The sequence below is a fragment of the Pristis pectinata genome, chromosome 3, assembly GCF_009764475.1.
Source record: "Pristis pectinata isolate sPriPec2 chromosome 3, sPriPec2.1.pri, whole genome shotgun sequence".
Classification (NCBI taxonomy): Eukaryota; Metazoa; Chordata; class Chondrichthyes; order Rhinopristiformes; family Pristidae; genus Pristis; species Pristis pectinata.
In genome coordinates, this window is record NC_067407.1 from 101,843,899 (window position 1) to 101,850,082 (window position 6,184).

Here is a 6,184-nt window from a genome sequence, read left to right on the forward strand (position 1 = left end):
GTTTTCATCTTCTTTCCTCTGACCAACAAAACAGAAAGAAAAGTGTCCTTCAAACTGTCATTTTGAAACCTGTAGTTCTGAAGCACCAAGATTCTCTGCATAAAGAAATATCACTAAAGTATTACATGATGAATCCTACCCAAGGATCTCCCTTTGCTTGACCTGCAATGAGACATTGACTCTTAAATCAGGGAGTACAATTGGACTCTGATGTTGTAACTAAAGTATTTCAGTAAAAGTAACATTTTTTGTGATATTTCACAGATTTTTCACCAGAAGCCATTTTAACCCTGTAAGAAAATTGAATGCAGTCTAGGTTTCATTAACAGTTTTGCAAAGTCTTTATCTGGCTTTCAACTAAAAGTCACAGTATTTTGTTTCAGTTTTAATTTAATATTAAAGCTTTAAAACAGTTAGTTTTAGTTAATTATTTGCAAGGCTGCCATGTTATCGTCTGGCTATACTAAGTTCTGCATAAATCAGATATGCAAATAAACTAGTTTATGGTATTTTGCACTGACTTCTTTTGGGTTATCACATACCATACATTGTATTCCATCAGCAATATGGTCATGTAATGATTTATAACACCATGGCATTTATTTGTGTCATGTAATGCAAACCTAACAATGTAAAAGGCCTCTGACTGAATTGAAATCTTGTATGTTTACATTCTTATTGCTATATATGTGCAAACTTTGTATTTTGTAACAGCCTTTTTAAGTTAACGATGAGATCATATGGAAAATGAATGCATTTTTAAACTGCTGGCCAGGATTCTGTGTCATACTGAATTTCTGCTGATAACGTCTGGTGCATTGCATATGTATAGTCACTTACAGTGCTGTTTATTGGAAAGTGGCTGGCTTTTTTTCATTTCTCATAACTTTTTATAATCCTAAAGCTTTAGAAGATTTTGTTATTCCACTAAATTTTGTGCACATTGCCTGAAAAATAACCATGTATAAACTGAATTAAGAGCTACGGCAAAAAACTGTTTGCAAAGGTTGTAGCGATTAATATTTGTTATTATAATTAGATTTTAATGAAAAAGTAATCTGTTCATATATTTTGACCGTTGTTAATAGTTGAATTAACAGTCAGGAGTTGCTTTTTTTGCATCCTGAAATCAGTTGACAAACCTCCACGCACTGATTTTAGTTTATTTTCCCCAAGTGTTTAGTGTTTAGTATTTTTAACAAGTTACTTTTGTACAAAATGTACACTTGTGAGAGTATCTTAAAATGTCTATCTAGCAGAAGATTTGAATATAACAGTATTTATGTATGTCATTTTCATCTTTTTGTTTACACTACTCAATTAAATTACCATTTATGGATACCATTTATAGATGATAATGTCAGTTTTTTTAATCTTGTAGCATGCTTATGTAATAGATTAAAGGTACTGGGAGAGTGTCATTGTTTTTTTGATGTCCAGATTAAATTTTAATCTGAAAGAGCCTCTAAAGTATTCATAAATTGGGTTTATTTGTGTACAGTTAACAGAACAAATATTAAAAGTACTTTCTTAACTCTTCTGAAACATGTGTTATCAAGTAATAGGAGTGACTGGTGATATGTAGATACAAATCACATCATGACCATCATACACATATAAGAATAAATGTTTTGGTACTGCAACTATTGAAGATCTGAATAAATCTTTCCCATCATTTTAAATTATCAATAGATCATTCAAACTCAAGTGCATGATTAACTTGTATAGTGCCTTATTATGTCAAATTTCAAAGCACTACACATATAACCAATTATTTTAAAGTTCAGTGATTTAATTAGGTAAATTCAACAGCCATACATAAAAGATCTGATAAATTTGAATGAAATTTGAATAGTCGGGACTATAAACATTGATCACAAGTTCAATATAATTTTTATCCAAAGACAGCATTTTCAAGAATGGTGTCTTCCCTCAGCACTTCGCTAAAGTATCAGGTTTCATGGTGGTCATGTTTGAGAGTGATATTTAAACACACATCCTTATATGAGAGTTTGAATCAGAAAAAGAATTTCAAACTTTTCTGCTGAAAGAAGGGAATGTTCAAAGTAATTATTCTGTTTGTTGTCAACAGCAGATGTTGTGACTGCCATTCATTGAGGTCAATAATGCAGCTTTTGAATGTAAGCAAGAAACTAAGCAAATATTGCCACTTGCATTACAATGTCCCTGACATAATTCACACAAATAATAAAACACTCACACTGGAGCATAGGTCTAGGAGAAGAAACGGCAGCTTACATTACAATCAGTCTATTAACATATTTTTCTTCTGCGTAAATGGACAAAGCTGGACATCAAAATATTTAGAGAATGGAAACTAAGGTTCAGTAAATTTTCAAAGTAGTGTACTGGTTTGGCATTTAATGAAGTGTCAAACCACTGTATGGAATTTCACAACAACTCACTCCAGCATCAACTTAAGTCTTGACTGCTTTTGCTAATAAAATGGTGAGAAGCAGGTGGGACCTGCTTCAGGCCTCTCTTTACTGTACAAAGCAATTTTGGAACCTTAAAGGGTAATAGGCCTTTCCTGATAGTCATAAACCATAAAAATACGGAAAAAATAGACAATAAATTTCAAGAGCTACAAGAATGGTAATTTTGAGGCAAATGGTAATGATATTATGAAAACTGCCAGAAAATTTGAAGACATTATGCAACTGAATCACTGGCAAATTTTGTTATAACTGGGTAAGCTGAAATATGTTTTAATTTATAATGTATCTACAGTACCATATTCAATTTAAAGCAGGTGACTGCTCAAGGCAATGTGCAGAGTTTTGTCTCAACAGTGGGCAGGCAACTTGCAAGTTTCCCTGAAGTGCATGTAACTTTGAGTTTTAACTGTCGAGTTGTCTCAAGATTCATGTCACAATTCAGGTGAAGTTTTGAAGCTTTGAGCAAATCTATTACCAATTATTGAGTGGTATTAGCAAATGTCGTTATTAATGATTTGCTCTTCCATCTTTCATTAATTAATTTACCTTGGTGCAAAATTCAGTTCTGTGGTTTGCATCTTTTGGGTGATTGTATACTGTTGCAGTTCCGAAGTATTATCTGATTCTTGCAAACATATTTGTGGTCTGAGTCATGCTCCTTGCCAAATTGGTGAGGCTATTAATAAACAATTACTGAAAGTATGCAGATTGTGACATCATGCAGATTTGGCATAAATATGGCCACTTTGAAGCTCAATGATTCATCTAACATCTCTCGACCTCACACAGCTAAACACACATTCTGTATCAGGAAAAATATCTCAATTAATGCATTTTAAAGAGGGTGTCAACTATTTTCAAATTAAGTGACAGTTGATTTCTGCTAGTAATTGCTATTATTGTACAAGCATTTGATGTTTTCTAGTTTTGTTTTAAAGTTTCTAAAGTTTACGGGATATGGTATGGCAGATTATGAAGGACTTTCAATCAACTTCAAAGTTTATGCATGAATCAGTTGTTACCACAAATGGATATATTAATAGGCACTCCACTTGGAGTTCAGCATTACCAGGAGAATGATGAAAGACATGCAAAACAGGAAAGCCGATGGAATGGAACAGGTTCTAAATGAAAACCTGTGCATTGAACATTGCCTAGAACAATACAGCACAGGTACAGGCCCTTTGGCCAACCATGATGCAAATACAAATTAATTCCATCTGCCTGAACATGGTCTATATCCCTCCATTTCCTGCCTGCGTAAATGCCTCTTAAACCTTGCTATCGTATCTGCTTTCACCACTTCCCCTAGTACGGCATTCCAGATACTTACCATTCTGTTTAACAAAAAACAAACTTGCCTTGTAAATCTCCTTTAAACTTACCCCTCTCACCTTAAAGCTATGCCCTCTAGTATTTGACATTTCCACACTGGGGAAAAAGATTATACCCTATACTTCCTATACCTCTTATAATTTTATATACTTCGATCAAGTTGCCCCTCAGCCTCTGACACTCCAGAGAAAACACTCCCAAGTTTGTCCAATGTCTCCTTGTATTGAATACTCTAATCCATGCAACATCCAGGTGAACCTTTTCTACATGCTCTCCAACACTGCCACATCCTTCCTGTAAACAGTGACTAGAATTGCATACAATACTCCAAATGCGGTCTAACCAAAGGTTTATACAACTGCAACATTACTTGCTGACTTCTATACTTGACAACCTGAGTGATGAAGGCAAACATGCCATATGCCTTCTTTACCACCCTATCTGCTTGTGTTGCCACTCTTAGGGAGCTATGGATTTGCACCCCGAGATCCCTCAGTACATCAATGTTACTACATTCCAAAGACGTACAGGTTAGGAAATTGTGGGCATGCTATGTTGGTGCCAGAAGCGTGGTGACACTTGTGGGCTTCCTGCCAGAACACTCTATGCAAAGAATGCATTTCACTGTGTTTCGATGTACATGTGACTAATAAAGGTATCTTATTTACTGTATATTTTCCCTTTGTTTTTGACCTCCCAAAGTGCAACACCTTGCACAGATTAAACTCCATCTGCCATTTCTCTACCCGCATTTCCAACTTGACATCCTTCCTCACTATCCACAACTCTGCCACTCGTTGTGCCTTCTGCAAACTTAATAATCATTCCACCTACATTTTCATCCAAATCATATCTCACGAACGGCAGACGACCCAGCATTAATCCTTGTGGAACACCACTGATCACAGAACTCCAGTCGGAATAACACCCCTCCACCACTACCCTCAGTCTTCTATGGCCAAGCCAATTTTGAATCCAATCTGTCAGGTCTCCATTGACCCCATTTGCCTTCATCTTCTGGATCAGCATACCATGAGAGACCTTTTTGAAAGCTTTACTAAAGTCCATGCATACGACATCCACTGCCCTACCTTATCAAAATCACCTTCATCACCTCCTCAAAAATCTCAATCAGGTTTGTATGACACGACCTCTCCTGCACAAAGCCATGCTGACCATCCCGAATAAGTCTGTTTTCCCAGATGCGAGTAGATCTTAGCTCTAAGAATCTTCAATAATTTCCTCCCCAATTATGTAAGACTCAGTGGTCTATAATTTCCTAGATTATCCCTATTTCCCTTCCTAAGTAGAGGAACAACACTGGCAATTCTCTGGTCCTCAGGGATCTCACCTGTGACTAAAGAGGATACAAAGATCTCTGTCAAGACCCCAACAATCTCTCACCCATCTCAATAACCTGGGATAGATCCTATCAAGCCCTGGCGACTTATCTGCCTAAATATTCTTCAGGACCCCCAACACCACCACCTTCTTGATATCAACATGCCCTAGTATATCAGAACACCCATCCCTGATCTTGCTATCCTCCATCCATCCTTGTCCTTCTCCTTGGTGAATACCAATGTGAAGTACTCATTTAGTTACTCACTCACTTCCTCTGGTTCCAAGTGTAAATTCCCTCCTTTGTCCTTGAGTGGTCCTACCCTCTCCCTATATACCCTCTTGTGTTTAATGTATGTATGAAATGCCTTGGAGTTTTCTTTAATCCTACTCTCCAAAGACATTTCATGGTCCCTTTTAGCCCTCCTGATTCCTCGTTTAGGTTTTTTCCTGCTTCCTTAATATTCTTCAAAGGCCCTGTCCAATTTCAGCTTCCTAAACCTTGCATATGCTTCCTTTTTATTTTTCACTAAATATGCAAATTTTCTTATCATCCAAGGTTCCTAAACCTTGCCATTCCTGTCTTTCTTCCTCACAGGAACATATTGGTCCTGAATTCTGACCTGCTAGCCTTTTAACAACAACCATGTCAGATGTAGACGTACCTAATAATAGCTGCTCCCAAACTACTCTCCCCAGCTCTGACCCAATACTGTTGTAATTAGCCTTCCCCCAATTTAGCACTCCCCCCCCCCCCCCAAAGTCTAGTCTTATACCTACCATACCTACCTGTAAATTTATAGGCTTATGATCACTGTTCACAAAATGCTCTGCTACTGAAATACTAATCTCCTAGCCAGGCTCATTTCCCAATACAAGGTCTAGTAAGGCCCCTTTCCTGATTGGATCCAAGCATCTGGCACTAAGAGAACCCTAGTCAATATTGGGGAAATTAGACTCAACCACTACAATGACCCTGTTGATTTTCCATCTTTCTATCATCTGTCTACATACCTGTTCCTCTATCCTGCTGTCTATTAGGAAGCCAA

At 36.9% G+C, this 6,184-nt stretch overlaps 1 protein-coding gene across 1 annotated transcript in view; it reads left to right on the plus strand.

Annotated features, from left to right (window-relative positions):
- LOC127568157 (girdin-like) overlaps positions 1-1,490 on the plus strand; it is a 138,196-nt gene extending 136,706 nt beyond the window's left edge. Inside the window, exon 33 of the mRNA XM_052011579.1 lies at positions 35-1,490. The gene's annotated coding sequence lies outside the window, so the exon portion shown is untranslated. The remainder of the gene's footprint in view (positions 1-34) is intronic.
- The last annotated feature ends 4,694 nt before the right edge of the window (positions 1,491-6,184 follow it).